The 17,652-nt window shown below is 33.9% G+C and overlaps 15 non-coding genes across 15 annotated transcripts; all 15 read left to right on the top strand.

Annotated features, from left to right (window-relative positions):
- Nucleotides 1–577: 577 nt before the first annotated feature.
- On the top strand, nt 578–649 carry TRNAG-UCC (transfer RNA glycine (anticodon UCC)). Its single transcript has one exon. It is a non-coding gene; the product is annotated as a tRNA-Gly (tRNA).
- Nucleotides 650–1,716: 1,067 nt separating this feature from the next.
- TRNAG-UCC (transfer RNA glycine (anticodon UCC)) lies at nt 1,717–1,788 on the top strand. Its single transcript has one exon. It is a non-coding gene; the product is annotated as a tRNA-Gly (tRNA).
- A 648-nt stretch (nt 1,789–2,436) lies between these two features.
- Nucleotides 2,437–2,508, top strand: TRNAG-UCC (transfer RNA glycine (anticodon UCC)). The gene has a single exon. It is a non-coding gene; the product is annotated as a tRNA-Gly (tRNA).
- A 648-nt stretch (nt 2,509–3,156) lies between these two features.
- Nucleotides 3,157–3,228, top strand: TRNAG-UCC (transfer RNA glycine (anticodon UCC)). The gene has a single exon. It is a non-coding gene; the product is annotated as a tRNA-Gly (tRNA).
- A 648-nt stretch (nt 3,229–3,876) lies between these two features.
- TRNAG-UCC (transfer RNA glycine (anticodon UCC)) lies at nt 3,877–3,948 on the top strand. Its single transcript has one exon. It is a non-coding gene; the product is annotated as a tRNA-Gly (tRNA).
- Nucleotides 3,949–6,154: 2,206 nt separating this feature from the next.
- TRNAG-UCC (transfer RNA glycine (anticodon UCC)) lies at nt 6,155–6,226 on the top strand. The gene has a single exon. It is a non-coding gene; the product is annotated as a tRNA-Gly (tRNA).
- Nucleotides 6,227–7,293: 1,067 nt separating this feature from the next.
- On the top strand, nt 7,294–7,365 carry TRNAG-UCC (transfer RNA glycine (anticodon UCC)). Its single transcript has one exon. It is a non-coding gene; the product is annotated as a tRNA-Gly (tRNA).
- Nucleotides 7,366–8,013: 648 nt separating this feature from the next.
- On the top strand, nt 8,014–8,085 carry TRNAG-UCC (transfer RNA glycine (anticodon UCC)). The gene has a single exon. It is a non-coding gene; the product is annotated as a tRNA-Gly (tRNA).
- Nucleotides 8,086–9,152: 1,067 nt separating this feature from the next.
- On the top strand, nt 9,153–9,224 carry TRNAG-UCC (transfer RNA glycine (anticodon UCC)). Its single transcript has one exon. It is a non-coding gene; the product is annotated as a tRNA-Gly (tRNA).
- Nucleotides 9,225–10,291: 1,067 nt separating this feature from the next.
- Nucleotides 10,292–10,363, top strand: TRNAG-UCC (transfer RNA glycine (anticodon UCC)). Its single transcript has one exon. It is a non-coding gene; the product is annotated as a tRNA-Gly (tRNA).
- Nucleotides 10,364–11,430: 1,067 nt separating this feature from the next.
- Nucleotides 11,431–11,502, top strand: TRNAG-UCC (transfer RNA glycine (anticodon UCC)). Its single transcript has one exon. It is a non-coding gene; the product is annotated as a tRNA-Gly (tRNA).
- Nucleotides 11,503–12,988: 1,486 nt separating this feature from the next.
- On the top strand, nt 12,989–13,060 carry TRNAG-UCC (transfer RNA glycine (anticodon UCC)). The gene has a single exon. It is a non-coding gene; the product is annotated as a tRNA-Gly (tRNA).
- A 1,067-nt stretch (nt 13,061–14,127) lies between these two features.
- On the top strand, nt 14,128–14,199 carry TRNAG-UCC (transfer RNA glycine (anticodon UCC)). Its single transcript has one exon. It is a non-coding gene; the product is annotated as a tRNA-Gly (tRNA).
- A 1,067-nt stretch (nt 14,200–15,266) lies between these two features.
- On the top strand, nt 15,267–15,338 carry TRNAG-UCC (transfer RNA glycine (anticodon UCC)). The gene has a single exon. It is a non-coding gene; the product is annotated as a tRNA-Gly (tRNA).
- A 1,487-nt stretch (nt 15,339–16,825) lies between these two features.
- On the top strand, nt 16,826–16,897 carry TRNAG-UCC (transfer RNA glycine (anticodon UCC)). The gene has a single exon. It is a non-coding gene; the product is annotated as a tRNA-Gly (tRNA).
- The last annotated feature ends 755 nt before the right edge of the window (nt 16,898–17,652 follow it).

The raw sequence follows: 17,652 nt of genomic DNA on the forward strand, positions 1-17,652 counted from the left end.
TTTTAAACCTATTTTGTGCATTGTATTAATATTTTCCATCATCAAAAGAAGTGCATTGCAGTCAATTACTGGATTATCAGTGTATTCTTTTCATTTTTTAAGATCATAAGCTCCTTACAGAATGTTTCTTGTTTTGAAGAAATCAGGAATACACTGACCAAGAAATGCCCTTTCAACAAATGGGAAGCTTTCTTGGTATGTGTAGCACTTATGGGGTATGGACAGAGTCATGGCTTTGTCATTCACAGAATACTAGATTTATGGCATCTTAAAAATATCCAACTCTAAATAGTCTTATGTAAATTAGGCTATTAAATATATTTTCCTATTATCTGCTTTAACATTTGATTCAAATTCTCTTTTCCAAAAGTGCCAAAAAGTGGACTTCAGTGGACATCATGTTTATTTATTCATTTGCATTTTTAACCTAATTTGTGCATTGTATTAATATTTTCCATCATCAAAAGAAGTGCATTGCAGTCAATTAATGGATTAACAGTGTAGAGCATTGAAATCATACAATCAGGTGTTGTGGCTTACAGATTTGACTAACAAATGCCCTTTTGAAAACCAGGAAGCGTTGGTGGTATAGTGGTGAGCATAGCTGCCTTCCAAGCAGTTGACCCGGCTTCGATTCCCGGCCAACGCATAGTTTGTATTCAATTTTTAAGATCATAAACTCCTTAGAGAATTATTCTTGTTTTGAAGGAATTAGGAATACACTGACCAAGAAATGCCCTTTCAAAAAACGGGAAGCTTTGTTGGTATGTGTAGCACTGGCCAACGCATGATTTTTCTTGTGTATTCTTTTCATTTTTTAAGATCATAAGCTCCTTAGAGAATGTTTCTTGTTTTGAAGAAATCAGGAATACACTGACCAAGAAATGCCCTTTCAACAAATGGGAAGCTTTGTTGGTATGTGTAGCACTTATGGGGTATGGACAGAGTCATGGCTTTGTCATTCACAGAATACTAGATTTATGGCATCTTAAAAATATCCAACTCTGAATAGTCTTATGTAAATTAGGCTATTAAATATATTTTCCTATTATCTGCTTTAACATTTGATTCAAATTCTCTTTTCCAAAAGTGCCAAAAAGTGGACTTCAGTGGACATCATGTTTATTTATTCATTTACATTTTAAACCTATTTTGTGCATTGTATTAATATTTTCCATCATCAAAAGAAGTGCATTGCAGTCAATTACTGGATTAACAGTGTATTCTTTTCATTTTTTAAGATCATAAGCTCCTTAGAGAATGTTTCTTGTTTTGAAGAAATCAGGAATACACTGACCAAGAAATGCCCTTTCAACAAATGGGAAGCTTTCTTGGTATGTGTAGCACTTATGGGGTATGGACAGAGTCATGGCTTTGTCATTCACAGAATACTAGATTTATGGCATCTTAAAAATATCCAACTCTAAATAGTCTAATGTAAATTAGGCTATTAAATATATTTTCCTATTATCTGCTTTAACATTTGATTCAAATTCTCTTTTCCAAAAGTGCCAAAAAGTGGACTTCAGTGGACATCATGTTTATTTATTCATTTGCATTTTTAACCTAATTTGTGCATTGTATTAATATTTTCCATCATCAAAAGAAGTGCATTGCAGTCAATTAATGGATTAACAGTGTAGAGCATTGAAATCATACAATCAGGTGTTGTGGCTTACAGATTTGACTAACAAATGCCCTTTTGAAAACCAGGAAGCGTTGGTGGTATAGTGGTGAGCATAGCTGCCTTCCAAGCAGTTGACCCGGCTTCGATTCCCGGCCAACGCATAGTTTGTATTCAATTTTTAAGATCATAAACTCCTTAGAGAATTATTCTTGTTTTGAAGGAATTAGGAATACACTGACCAAGAAATGCCCTTTCAAAAAACGGGAAGCTTTGTTGGTATGTGTCGCACTGGCCAAAGCATGATTTTTCTTGTTTATTCTTTTCATTTTTTAAGATCATAAGCTCCTTAGAGAATGTTTCTTGTTTTGAAGAAATCAGGAATACACTGACCAAGAAATGCCCTTTCAACAAATGGGAAGCTTTGTTGGTATGTGTAGCACTTATGGGATATGGACAGAGTCATGGCTTTGTCATTCACAGAATACTAGATTTATGGCATCTTAAAAATATCCAGCTCTGAATAGTCTTATGTAAATTAGGCTATTAAATATATTTTCCTATTATCTGCTTTAGCATGTGATTCAAATTCTCTTTTCCAAAAGTGCCAAAAAGTGGACTTCAGTGGACATCATGTTTATTTATTCATTTACATTTTAAACCTATTTTGTGCATTGTATTAATATTTTCCATCATCAAAAGAAGTGCATTGCAGTCAATTAATGGATTAACAGTGTAGAGCATTGAAATCATACAATCAGGTGTTGTGGCTTACAGATTTGACTAACAAATGCCCTTTTGAAAACCAGGAAGCGTTGGTGGTATAGTGGTGAGCATAGCTGCCTTCCAAGCAGTTGACCCGGGTTCGATTCCCAGCCAACGCATAGTTTGTATTCAATTTTTAAGATCATAAACTCCTTAGAGAATTATTCTTGTTTTGAAGGAATTAGGAATACACTGACCAAGAAATGCCCTTTCAAAAAACGGGAAGCTTTGTTGGTATGTGTCGCACTGGCCAAAGCATGATTTTTCTTGTGTATTCTTTTCATTTTTTAAGATCATAAGCTCCTTAGAGAATGTTTCTTGTTTTGAAGAAATCAGGAATACACTGACCAAGAAATGCCCTTTCAACAAATGGGAAGCTTTCTTGGTATGTGTAGCACTTATGGGGTATGGACAGAGTCATGGCTTTGTCATTCACAGAATACTAGATTTATGGCATCTTAAAAATATCCAACTCTGAATAGTCTTATGTAAATTAGGCTATTAAATATATTTTCCTATTATCTGCTTTAACATTTGATTCAAATTCTCTTTTCCAAAAGTGCCAAAAAGTGGACTTCAGTGTACATCATGTTTATTTATTCATTTGCATTTTTAACCTAATTTGTGCATTGTATTAATATTTTCCATCATCAAAAGAAGTGCATTGCAGTCAATTAATGGATTAACAGTGTAGAGCATTGAAATCATACAATCAGGTGTTGTGGCTTACAGATTTGACTAACAAATGCCCTTTTGAAAACCAGGAAGCGTTGGTGGTATAGTGGTGAGCATAGCTGCCTTCCAAGCAGTTGACCCGGCTTCGATTCCCGGCCAACGCATAGTTTGTATTCAATTTTTAAGATCATAAACTCCTTAGAGAATTATTCTTGTTTTGAAGGAATTAGGAATACACTGACCAAGAAATGCCCTTTCAAAAAACGGGAAGCTTTGTTGGTATGTGTAGCACTGGCCAACGCATGATTTTTCTTGTGTATTCTTTTCATTTTTTAAGATCATAAGCTCCTTAGAGAATGTTTCTTGTTTTGAAGAAATCAGGAATACACTGACCAAGAAATGCCCTTTCAACAAATGGGAAGCTTTGTTGGTATGTGTAGCACTTATGGGGTATGGACAGAGTCATGGCTTTGTCATTCACAGAATACTAGATTTATGGCATCTTAAAAATATCCAACTCTGAATAGTCTTATGTAAATTAGGCTATTAAATATATTTTCCTATTATCTGCTTTAACATTTGATTCAAATTCTCTTTTCCAAAAGTGCCAAAAAGTGGACTTCAGTGGACATCATGTTTATTTATTCATTTGCATATTTAACCTAATTTGTGCATTGTATTAATATTTTCCATCATCAAAAGAAGTGCATTGCAGTCAATTAATGGATTAACAGTGTAGAGCATTGAAATCATACAATCAGGTGTTGTGGCTTACAGATTTGACTAACAAATGCCCTTTTGAAAACCAGGAAGCGTTGGTGGTATAGTGGTGAGCATAGCTGCCTTCCAAGCAGTTGACCCGGCTTCGATTCCCGGCCAACGCATAGTTTGTATTCAATTTTTAAGATCATAAACTCCTTAGAGAATTATTCTTGTTTTGAAGGAATTAGGAATACACTGACCAAGAAATGCCCTTTCAAAAAACGGGAAGCTTTGTTGGTATGTGTAGCACTGGCCAACGCATGATTTTTCTTGTGTATTCTTTTCATTTTTTAAGATCATAAGCTCCTTAGAGAATGTTTCTTGTTTTGAAGAAATCAGGAATACACTGACCAAGAAATGCCCTTTCAACAAATGGGAAGCTTTGTTGGTATGTGTAGCACTTATGGGATATGGACAGAGTCATGGCTTTGTCATTCAGAGAATACTAGATTTATGGCATCTTAAAAATATCCAGCTCTGAATAGTCTTATGTAAATTAGGCTATTAAATATATTTTCCTATTATCTGCTTTAGCATGTGATTCAAATTCTCTTTTCCAAAAGTGCCAAAAAGTGGACTTCAGTGGACATCATGTTTATTTATTCATTTACATTTTAAACCTATTTTGTGCATTGTATTAATATTTTCCATCATCAAAAGAAGTGCATTGCAGTCAATTACTGGATTAACAGTGTATTCTTTTCATTTTTTAAGATCATAAGCTCCTTAGAGAATGTTTCTTGTTTTGAAGAAATCAGGAATACACTGACCAAGAAATGCCCTTTCAACAAATGGGAAGCTTTGTTGGTATGTGTAGCACTTATGGGATATGGACAGAGTCATGGCTTTGTCATTCACAGAATACTAGATTTATGGCATCTTAAAAATATCCAGCTCTGAATAGTCTTATGTAAATTAGGCTATTAAATATATTTTCCTATTATCTGCTTTAGCATGTGATTCAAATTCTCTTTTCCAAAAGTGCCAAAAAGTGGACTTCAGTGGACATCATGTTTATTTATTCATTTACATTTTAAACCTATTTTGTGCATTGTATTAATATTTTCCATCATCAAAAGAAGTGCATTGCAGTCAATTACTGGATTATCAGTGTATTCTTTTCATTTTTTAAGATCATAAGCTCCTTACAGAATGTTTCTTGTTTTGAAGAAATCAGGAATACACTGACCAAGAAATGCCCTTTCAACAAATGGGAAGCTTTCTTGGTATGTGTAGCACTTATGGGGTATGGACATAGTCATGGCTTTGTCATTCACAGAATACTAGATTTATGGCATCTTAAAAATATCCAACTCTGAATAGTCTTATGTAAATTAGGCTATTAAATATATTTTCCTATTATCTGCTTTAACATTTGATTCAAATTCTCTTTTCCAAAAGTGCCAAAAAGTGGACTTCAGTGTACATCATGTTTATTTATTCATTTGCATTTTTAACCTAATTTGTGCATTGTATTAATATTTTCCATCATCAAAAGAAGTGCATTGCAGTCAATTAATGGATTAACAGTGTAGAGCATTGAAATCATACAATCAGGTGTTGTGGCTTACAGATTTGACTAACAAATGCCCTTTTGAAAACCAGGAAGCGTTGGTGGTATAGTGGTGAGCATAGCTGCCTTCCAAGCAGTTGACCCGGCTTCGATTCCCGGCCAAAGCATAGTTTGTATTCAATTTTTAAGATCATAAACTCCTTAGAGAATTATTCTTGTTTTGAAGGAATTAGGAATACACTGACCAAGAAATGCCCTTTCAAAAAACGGGAAGCTTTGTTGGTATATGTAGCACTGGCCAACGCATGATTTTTCTTGTGTATTCTTTTCATTTTTTAAGATCATAAGCTCCTTAGAGAATGTTTCTTGTTTTGAAGAAATCAGGAATACACTGACCAAGAAATGCCCTTTCAACAAATGGGAAGCTTTGTTGGTATGTGTAGCACTTATGGGGTATGGACAGAGTCATGGCTTTGTCATTCACAGAATACTAGATTTATGGCATCTTAAAAATATCCAACTCTGAATAGTCTTATGTAAATTAGGCTATTAAATATATTTTCCTATTACCTGCTTTAACATTTGATTCAAATTCTCTTTTCCAAAAGTGCCAAAAAGTGGACTTCAGTGGACATCATGTTTATTTATTCATTTGCATTTTTAACCTAATTTGTGCATTGTATTAATATTTTCCATCATCAAAAGAAGTGCATTGCAGTCAATTAATGGATTAACAGTGTAGAGCATTGAAATCATACAATCAGGTGTTGTGGCTTACAGATTTGACTAACAAATGCCCTTTTGAAAACCAGGAAGCGTTGGTGGTATAGTGGTGAGCATAGCTGCCTTCCAAGCAGTTGACCCGGCTTCGATTCCCGGCCAACGCATAGTTTGTATTCAATTTTTAAGATCATAAACTCCTTAGAGAATTATTCTTGTTTTGAAGGAATTAGGAATACACTGACCAAGAAATGCCCTTTCAAAAAACGGGAAGCTTTGTTGGTATGTGTAGCACTGGCCAACGCATGATTTTTCTTGTGTATTCTTTTCATTTTTTAAGATCATAAGCTCCTTAGAGAATGTTTCTTGTTTTGAAGAAATCAGGAATACACTGACCAAGAAATGCCCTTTCAACAAATGGGAAGCTTTGTTGGTATGTGTAGCACTTATGGGATATGGACAGAGTCATGGCTTTGTCATTCAGAGAATACTAGATTTATGGCATCTTAAAAATATCCAACTCTGAATAGTCTTATGTAAATTAGGCTATTAAATATATTTTCCTATTATCTGCTTTAGCATGTGATTCAAATTCTCTTTTCCAAAAGTGCCAAAAAGTGGACTTCAGTGGACATCATGTTTATTTATTCATTTACATTTTAAACCTATTTTGTGCATTGTATTAATATTTTCCATCATCAAAAGAAGTGCATTGCAGTCAATTACTGGATTAACAGTGTATTCTTTTCATTTTTTAAGATCATAAGCTCCTTAGAGAATGTTTCTTGTTTTGAAGAAATCAGGAATACACTGACCAAGAAATGCCCTTTCAACAAATGGGAAGCTTTCTTGGTATGTGTAGCACTTATGGGGTATGGACAGAGTCATGGCTTTGTCATTCACAGAATACTAGATTTATGGCATCTTAAAAATATCCAACTCTGAATAGTTTTATGTAAATTAGGCTATTAAATATATTTTCCTATTATCTGCTTTAACATTTGATTCAAATTCTCTTTTCCAAAAGTGCCAAAAAGTGGACTTCAGTGTACATCATGTTTATTTATTCATTTGCATTTTTAACCTAATTTGTGCATTGTATTAATATTTTCCATCATCAAAAGAAGTGCATTGCAGTCAATTAATGGAATAACAGTGTAGAGCATTGAAATCATACAATCAGGTGTTGTGGCTTACAGATTTGACTAACAAATGCCCTTTTGAAAACCAGGAAGCGTTGGTGGTATAGTGGTGAGCATAGCTGCCTTCCAAGCAGTTAACCCGGGTTCGATTCCCGGCCAACGCATAGCTTGTATTCAATTTTTAAGATCATAAACTCCTTAGAGAATTATTCTTGTTTTGAAGGAATTAGGAATACACTGACCAAGAAATGCCCTTTCAAAAAACGGGAAGCTTTGTTGGTATGTGTCGCACTGGCCAAAGCATGATTTTTCTTGTTTATTCTTTTCATTTTTTAAGATCATAAGCTCCTTAGAGAATGTTTCTTGTTTTGAAGAAATCAGGAATACACTGACCAAGAAATGCCCTTTCAACAAATGGGAAGCTTTCTTGGTATGTGTAGCACTTATGGGGTATGGACAGAGTCATGGCTTTGTCATTCACAGAATACTAGATTTATGGCATCTTAAAAATATCCAGCTCTGAATAGTCTTATGTAAATTAGGCTATTAAATATATTTTCCTATTATCTGCTTTAGCATGTGATTCAAATTCTCTTTTCCAAAAGTGCCAAAAAGTGGACTTCAGTGGACATCATGTTTATTTATTCATTTACATTTTAAACCTATTTTGTGCATTGTATTAATATTTTCCATCATCAAAAGAAGTGCATTGCAGTCAATTACTGGATTAACAGTGTAGAGCATTGAAATCATACAATCAGGTGTTGTGGCTTACAGATTTGACTAACAAATGCCCTTTTGAAAACCAGGAAGCGTTGGTGGTATAGTGGTGAGCATAGCTGCCTTCCAAGCAGTTGACCCGGCTTCGATTCCCGGCCAACGCATAGTTTGTATTCAATTTTTAAGATCATAAACTCCTTAGAGAATTATTCTTGTTTTGAAGGAATTAGGAATACACTGACCAAGAAATGCCCTTTCAAAAAACGGGAAGCTTTGTTGGTATGTGTAGCACTGGCCAACGCATGATTTTTCTTGTGTATTCTTTTCATTTTTTAAGATCATAAGCTCCTTAGAGAATGTTTCTTGTTTTGAAGAAATCAGGAATACACTGACCAAGAAATGCCCTTTCAACAAATGGGAAGCTTTGTTGGTATGTGTAGCACTTATGGGATATGGACAGAGTCATGGCTTTGTCATTCAGAGAATACTAGATTTATGGCATCTTAAAAATATCCAGCTCTGAATAGTCTTATGTAAATTAGGCTATTAAATATATTTTCCTATTATCTGCTTTAGCATGTGATTCAAATTCTCTTTTCCAAAAGTGCCAAAAAGTGGACTTCAGTGGACATCATGTTTATTTATTCATTTACATTTTAAACCTATTTTGTGCATTGTATTAATATTTTCCATCATCAAAAGAAGTGCATTGCAGTCAATTACTGGATTAACAGTGTATTCTTTTCATTTTTTAAGATCATAAGCTCCTTAGAGAATGTTTCTTGTTTTGAAGAAATCAGGAATACACTGACCAAGAAATGCCCTTTCAACAAATGGGAAGCTTTCTTGGTATGTGTAGCACTTATGGGGTATGGACAGAGTCATGGCTTTGTCATTCACAGAATACTAGATTTATGGCATCTTAAAAATATCCAACTCTAAATAGTCTTATGTAAATTAGGCTATTAAATATATTTTCCTATTATCTGCTTTAACATTTGATTCAAATTCTCTTTTCCAAAAGTGCCAAAAAGTGGACTTCAGTGGACATCATGTTTATTTATTCATTTGCATTTTTAACCTAATTTGTGCATTGTATTAATATTTTCCATCATCAAAAGAAGTGCATTGCAGTCAATTAATGGATTAACAGTGTAGAGCATTGAAATCATACAATCAGGTGTTGTGGCTTACAGATTTGACTAACAAATGCCCTTTTGAAAACCAGGAAGCGTTGGTGGTATAGTGGTGAGCATAGCTGCCTTCCAAGCAGTTGACCCGGGTTCGATTCCCAGCCAACGCATAGTTTGTATTCAATTTTTAAGATCATAAACTCCTTAGAGAATTATTCTTGTTTTGAAGGAATTAGGAATACACTGACCAAGAAATGCCCTTTCAAAAAACGGGAAGCTTTGTTGGTATGTGTCGCACTGGCCAAAGCATGATTTTTCTTGTTTATTCTTTTCATTTTTTAAGATCATAAGCTCCTTAGAGAATGTTTCTTGTTTTGAAGAAATCAGGAATACACTGACCAAGAAATGCCCTTTCAACAAATGGGAAGCTTTGTTGGTATGTGTAGCACTTATGGGATATGGACAGAGTCATGGCTTTGTCATTCACAGAATACTAGATTTATGGCATCTTAAAAATATCCAGCTCTGAATAGTCTTATGTAAATTAGGCTATTAAATATATTTTCCTATTATCTGCTTTAGCATGTGATTCAAATTCTCTTTTCCAAAAGTGCCAAAAAGTGGACTTCAGTGGACATCATGTTTATTTATTCATTTACATTTTAAACCTATTTTGTGCATTGTATTAATATTTTCCATCATCAAAAGAAGTGCATTGCAGTCAATTACTGGATTAACAGTGTATTCTTTTCATTTTTTAAGATCATAAGCTCCTTAGAGAATGTTTCTTGTTTTGAAGAAATCAGGAATACACTGACCAAGAAATGCCCTTTCAACAAATGGGAAGCTTTCTTGGTATGTGTAGCACTTATGGGGTATGGACAGAGTCATGGCTTTGTCATTCACAGAATACTAGATTTATGGCATCTTAAAAATATCCAACTCTAAATAGTCTTATGTAAATTAGGCTATTAAATATATTTTCCTATTATCTGCTTTAACATTTGATTCAAATTCTCTTTTCCAAAAGTGCCAAAAAGTGGACTTCAGTGGACATCATGTTTATTTATTCATTTGCATTTTTAACCTAATTTGTGCATTGTATTAATATTTTCCATCATCAAAAGAAGTGCATTGCAGTCAATTAATGGATTAACAGTGTAGAGCATTGAAATCATACAATCAGGTGTTGTGGCTTACAGATTTGACTAACAAATGCCCTTTTGCAAACCAGGAAGCGTTGGTGGTATAGTGGTGAGCATAGCTGCCTTCCAAGCAGTTGACCCGGGTTCGATTCCCGGCCAACGCATAGTTTGTATTCAATTTTTAAGATCATAAACTCCTTAGAGAATTATTCTTGTTTTGAAGGAATTAGGAATACACTGACCAAGAAATGCCCTTTCAAAAAACGGGAAGCTTTGTTGGTATGTGTCGCACTGGCCAAAGCATGATTTTTCTTGTTTATTCTTTTCATTTTTTAAGATCATAAGCTCCTTAGAGAATGTTTCTTGTTTTGAAGAAATCAGGAATACACTGACCAAGAAATGCCCTTTCAACAAATGGGAAGCTTTGTTGGTATGTGTAGCACTTATGGGATATGGACAGAGTCATGGCTTTGTCATTCACAGAATACTAGATTTATGGCATCTTAAAAATATCCAGCTCTGAATAGTCTTATGTAAATTAGGCTATTAAATATATTTTCCTATTATCTGCTTTAGCATGTGATTCAAATTCTCTTTTCCAAAAGTGCCAAAAAGTGGACTTCAGTGGACATCATGTTTATTTATTCATTTACATTTTAAACCTATTTTGTGCATTGTATTAATATTTTCCATCATCAAAAGAAGTGCATTGCAGTCAATTACTGGATTATCAGTGTATTCTTTTCATTTTTTAAGATCATAAGCTCCTTACAGAATGTTTCTTGTTTTGAAGAAATCAGGAATACACTGACCAAGAAATGCCCTTTCAACAAATGGGAAGCTTTCTTGGTATGTGTAGCACTTATGGGGTATGGACAGAGTCATGGCTTTGTCATTCACAGAATACTAGATTTATGGCATCTTAAAAATATCCAACTCTGAATAGTCTTATGTAAATTAGGCTATTAAATATATTTTCCTATTATCTGCTTTAACATTTGATTCAAATTCTCTTTTCCAAAAGTGCCAAAAAGTGGACTTCAGTGGACATCATGTTTATTTATTCATTTACATTTTAAACCTATTTTGTGCATTGTATTAATATTTTCCATCATCAAAAGAAGTGCATTGCAGTCAATTAATGGATTAACAGTGTAGAGCATTGAAATCATACAATCAGGTGTTGTGGCTTACAGATTTGACTAACAAATGCCCTTTTGAAAACCAGGAAGCGTTGGTGGTATAGTGGTGAGCATAGCTGCCTTCCAAGCAGTTGACCCGGCTTCGATTCCCGGCCAACGCATAGTTTGTATTCAATTTTTAAGATCATAAACTCCTTAGAGAATTATTCTTGTTTTGAAGGAATTAGGAATACACTGACCAAGAAATGCCCTTTCAAAAAACGGGAAGCTTTGTTGGTATGTGTCGCACTGGCCAAAGCATGATTTTTCTTGTTTATTCTTTTCATTTTTTAAGATCATAAGCTCCTTAGAGAATGTTTCTTGTTTTGAAGAAATCAGGAATACACTGACCAAGAAATGCCCTTTCAACAAATGGGAAGCTTTGTTGGTATGTGTAGCACTTATGGGATATGGACAGAGTCATGGCTTTGTCATTCACAGAATACTAGATTTATGGCATCTTAAAAATATCCAGCTCTGAATAGTCTTATGTAAATTAGGCTATTAAATATATTTTCCTATTATCTGCTTTAGCATGTGATTCAAATTCTCTTTTCCAAAAGTGCCAAAAAGTGGACTTCAGTGGACATCATGTTTATTTATTCATTTACATTTTAAACCTATTTTGTGCATTGTATTAATATTTTCCATCATCAAAAGAAGTGCATTGCAGTCAATTACTGGATTATCAGTGTATTCTTTTCATTTTTTAAGATCATAAGCTCCTTACAGAATGTTTCTTGTTTTGAAGAAATCAGGAATACACTGACCAAGAAATGCCCTTTCAACAAATGGGAAGCTTTCTTGGTATGTGTAGCACTTATGGGGTATGGACAGAGTCATGGCTTTGTCATTCACAGAATACTAGATTTATGGCATCTTAAAAATATCCAACTCTGAATAGTCTTATGTAAATTAGGCTATTAAATATATTTTCCTATTATCTGCTTTAACATTTGATTCAAATTCTCTTTTCCAAAAGTGCCAAAAAGTGGACTTCAGTGGACATCATGTTTATTTATTCATTTACATTTTAAACCTATTTTGTGCATTGTATTAATATTTTCCATCATCAAAAGAAGTGCATTGCAGTCAATTACTGGATTAACAGTGTATTCTTTTCATTTTTTAAGATCATAAGCTCCTTAGAGAATGTTTCTTGTTTTGAAGAAATCAGGAATACACTGACCAAGAAATGCCCTTTCAACAAATGGGAAGCTTTCTTGGTATGTGTAGCACTTATGGGGTATGGACAGAGTCATGGCTTTGTCATTCACAGAATACTAGATTTATGGCATCTTAAAAATATCCAACTCTAAATAGTCTTATGTAAATTAGGCTATTAAATATATTTTCCTATTATCTGCTTTAACATTTGATTCAAATTCTCTTTTCCAAAAGTGCCAAAAAGTGGACTTCAGTGGACATCATGTTTATTTATTCATTTGCATTTTTAACCTAATTTGTGCATTGTATTAATATTTTCCATCATCAAAAGAAGTGCATTGCAGTCAATTAATGGATTAACAGTGTAGAGCATTGAAATCATACAATCAGGTGTTGTGGCTTACAGATTTGACTAACAAATGCCCTTTTGCAAACCAGGAAGCGTTGGTGGTATAGTGGTGAGCATAGCTGCCTTCCAAGCAGTTGACCCGGGTTCGATTCCCGGCCAACGCTTAGTTTGTATTCAATTTTTAAGATCATAAACTCCTTAGAGAATTATTCTTGTTTTGAAGGAATTAGGAATACACTGACCAAGAAATGCCCTTTCAAAAAACGGGAAGCTTTGTTGGTATGTGTCGCACTGGCCAAAGCATGATTTTTCTTGTTTATTCTTTTCATTTTTTAAGATCATAAGCTCCTTAGAGAATGTTTCTTGTTTTGAAGAAATCAGGAATACACTGACCAAGAAATGCCCTTTCAACAAATGGGAAGCTTTGTTGGTATGTGTAGCACTTATGGGATATGGACAGAGTCATGGCTTTGTCATTCACAGAATACTAGATTTATGGCATCTTAAAAATATCCAGCTCTGAATAGTCTTATGTAAATTAGGCTATTAAAAATATTTTCCTATTATCTGCTTTAGCATGTGATTCAAATTCTCTTTTCCAAAAGTGCCAAAAAGTGGACTTCAGTGGACATCATGTTTATTTATTCATTTACATTTTAAACCTATTTTGTGCATTGTATTAATATTTTCCATCATCAAAAGAAGTGCATTGCAGTCAATTACTGGATTATCAGTGTATTCTTTTCATTTTTTAAGATCATAAGCTCCTTACAGAATGTTTCTTGTTTTGAAGAAATCAGGAATACACTGACCAAGAAATGCCCTTTCAACAAATGGGAAGCTTTCTTGGTATGTGTAGCACTTATGGGGTATGGACAGAGTCATGGCTTTGTCATTCACAGAATACTAGATTTATGGCATCTTAAAAATATCCAACTCTGAATAGTCTTATGTAAATTAGGCTATTAAATATATTTTCCTATTATCTGCTTTAACATTTGATTCAAATTCTCTTTTCCAAAAGTGCCAAAAAGTGGACTTCAGTGGACATCATGTTTATTTATTCATTTACATTTTAAACCTATTTTGTGCATTGTATTAATATTTTCCATCATCAAAAGAAGTGCATTGCAGTCAATTAATGGATTAACAGTGTAGAGCATTGAAATCATACAATCAGGTGTTGTGGCTTACAGATTTGACTAACAAATGCCCTTTTGAAAACCAGGAAGCGTTGGTGGTATAGTGGTGAGCATAGCTGCCTTCCAAGCAGTTGACCCGGCTTCGATTCCCGGCCAACGCATAGTTTGTATTCAATTTTTAAGATCATAAACTCCTTAGAGAATTATTCTTGTTTTGAAGGAATTAGGAATACACTGACCAAGAAATGCCCTTTCAAAAAACGGGAAGCTTTGTTGGTATGTGTAGCACTGGCCAACGCATGATTTTTCTTGTGTATTCTTTTCATTTTTTAAGATCATAAGCTCCTTAGAGAATGTTTCTTGTTTTGAAGAAATCAGGAATACACTGACCAAGAAATGCCCTTTCAACAAATGGGAAGCTTTGTTGGTATGTGTAGCACTTATGGGGTATGGACAGAGTCATGGCTTTGTCATTCACAGAATACTAGATTTATGGCATCTTAAAAATATCCAACTCTGAATAGTCTTATGTAAATTAGGCTATTAAATATATTTTCCTATTATCTGCTTTAACATTTGATTCAAATTCTCTTTTCCAAAAGTGCCAAAAAGTGGACTTCAGTGGACATCATGTTTATTTATTCATTTACATTTTAAACCTATTTTGTGCATTGTATTAATATTTTCCATCATCAAAAGAAGTGCATTGCAGTCAATTACTGGATTAACAGTGTATTCTTTTCATTTTTTAAGATCATAAGCTCCTTAGAGAATGTTTCTTGTTTTGAAGAAATCAGGAATACACTGACCAAGAAATGCCCTTTCAACAAATGGGAAGCTTTCTTGGTATGTGTAGCACTTATGGGGTATGGACAGAGTCATGGCTTTGTCATTCACAGAATACTAGATTTATGGCATCTTAAAAATATCCAACTCTAAATAGTCTTATGTAAATTAGGCTATTAAATATATTTTCCTATTATCTGCTTTAACATTTGATTCAAATTCTCTTTTCCAAAAGTGCCAAAAAGTGGACTTCAGTGGACATCATGTTTATTTATTCATTTGCATTTTTAACCTAATTTGTGCATTGTATTAATATTTTCCATCATCAAAAGAAGTGCATTGCAGTCAATTAATGGATTAACAGTGTAGAGCATTGAAATCATACAATCAGGTGTTGTGGCTTACAGATTTGACTAACAAATGCCCTTTTGAAAACCAGGAAGCGTTGGTGGTATAGTGGTGAGCATAGCTGCCTTCCAAGCAGTTGACCCGGGTTCGATTCCCGGCCAACGCATAGTTTGTATTCAATTTTTAAGATCATAAACTCCTTAGAGAATTATTCTTGTTTTGAAGGAATTAGGAATACACTGACCAAGAAATGCCCTTTCAAAAAACGGGAAGCTTTGTTGGTATGTGTCGCACTGGCCAAAGCATGATTTTTCTTGTTTATTCTTTTCATTTTTTAAGATCATAAGCTCCTTAGAGAATGTTTCTTGTTTTGAAGAAATCAGGAATACACTGACCAAGAAATGCCCTTTCAACAAATGGGAAGCTTTGTTGGTATGTGTAGCACTTATGGGATATGGACAGAGTCATGGCTTTGTCATTCACAGAATACTAGATTTATGGCATCTTAAAAATATCCAGCTCTGAATAGTCTTATGTAAATTAGGCTATTAAATATATTTTCCTATTATCTGCTTTAGCATGTGATTCAAATTCTCTTTTCCAAAAGTGCCAAAAAGTGGACTTCAGTGGACATCATGTTTATTTATTCATTTACATTTTAAACCTATTTTGTGCATTGTATTAATATTTTCCATCATCAAAAGAAGTGCATTGCAGTCAATTACTGGATTATCAGTGTATTCTTTTCATTTTTTTAAGATCATAAGCTCCTTACAGAATGTTTCTTGTTTTGAAGAAATCAGGAATACACTGACCAAGAAATGCCCTTTCAACAAATGGGAAGCTTTCTTGGTATGTGTAGCACTTATGGGGTATGGACAGAGTCATGGCTTTGTCATTCACAGAATACTAGATTTATGGCATCTTAAAAATATCCAACTCTGAATAGTCTTATGTAAATTAGGCTATTAAATATATTTTCCTATTATCTGCTTTAACATTTGATTCAAATTCTCTTTTCCAAAAGTGCCAAAAAGTGGACTTCAGTGGACATCATGTTTATTTATTCATTTACATTTTAAACCTATTTTGTGCATTGTATTAATATTTTCCATCATCAAAAGAAGTGCATTGCAGTCAATTACTGGATTAACAGTGTATTCTTTTCATTTTTTAAGATCATAAGCTCCTTAGAGAATGTTTCTTGTTTTGAAGAAATCAGGAATACACTGACCAAGAAATGCCCTTTCAACAAATGGGAAGCTTTCTTGGTACGTGTAGCACTTATGGGGTATGGACAGAGTCATGGCTTTGTCATTCACAGAATACTAGATTTATGGCATCTTAAAAATATCCAACTCTAAATAGTCTTATGTAAATTAGGCTATTAAATATATTTTCCTATTATCTGCTTTAACATTTGATTCAAATTCTCTTTTCCAAAAGTGCCAAAAAGTGGACTTCAGTGGACATCATGTTTATTTATTCATTTGCATTTTTAACCTAATTTGTGCATTGTATTAATATTTTCCATCATCAAAAGAAGTGCATTGCAGTCAATTAATGGATTAACAGTGTAGAGCATTGAAATCATACAATCAGGTGTTGTGGCTTACAGATTTGACTAACAAATGCCCTTTTGCAAACCAGGAAGCGTTGGTGGTATAGTGGTGAGCATAGCTGCCTTCCAAGCAGTTGACCCGGGTTCGATTCCCGGCCAACGCATAGTTTGTATTCAATTTTTAAGATCATAAACTCCTTAGAGAATTATTCTTGTTTTGAAGGAATTAGGAATACACTGACCAAGAAATGCCCTTTCAAAAAACGGGAAGCTTTGTTGGTATGTGTCGCACTGGCCAAAGCATGATTTTTCTTGTTTATTCTTTTCATTTTTTAAGATCATAAGCTCCTTAGAGAATGTTTCTTGTTTTGAAGAAATCAGGAATACACTGACCAAGAAATGCCCTTTCAACAAATGGGAAGCTTTGTTGGTATGTGTAGCACTTATGGGATATGGACAGAGTCATGGCTTTGTCATTCACAGAATACTAGATTTATGGCATCTTAAAAATATCCAGCTCTGAATAGTCTTATGTAAATTAGGCTATTAAATATATTTTCCTATTATCTGCTTTAGCATGTGATTCAAATTCTCTTTTCCAAAAGTGCCAAAAAGTGGACTTCAGTGGACATCATGTTTATTTATTCATTTACATTTTAAACCTATTTTGTGCATTGTATTAATATTTTCCATCATCAAAAGAAGTGCATTGCAGTCAATTACTGGATTATCAGTGTATTCTTTTCATTTTTTAAGATCATAAGCTCCTTACAGAATGTTTCTTGTTTTGAAGAAATCAGGAATACACTGACCAAGAAATGCCCTTTCAACAAATGGGAAGCTTTCTTGGTATGTGTAGCACTTATGGGGTATGGACAGAGTCATGGCTTTGTCATTCACAGAATACTAGATTTATGGC

This window comes from Taudactylus pleione, unplaced genomic scaffold (assembly GCF_031769625.1).
Source record: "Taudactylus pleione unplaced genomic scaffold, aTauple2 ptg000467l, whole genome shotgun sequence".
In the NCBI taxonomy this organism is placed as follows: domain Eukaryota; kingdom Metazoa; phylum Chordata; class Amphibia; order Anura; family Myobatrachidae; genus Taudactylus; species Taudactylus pleione.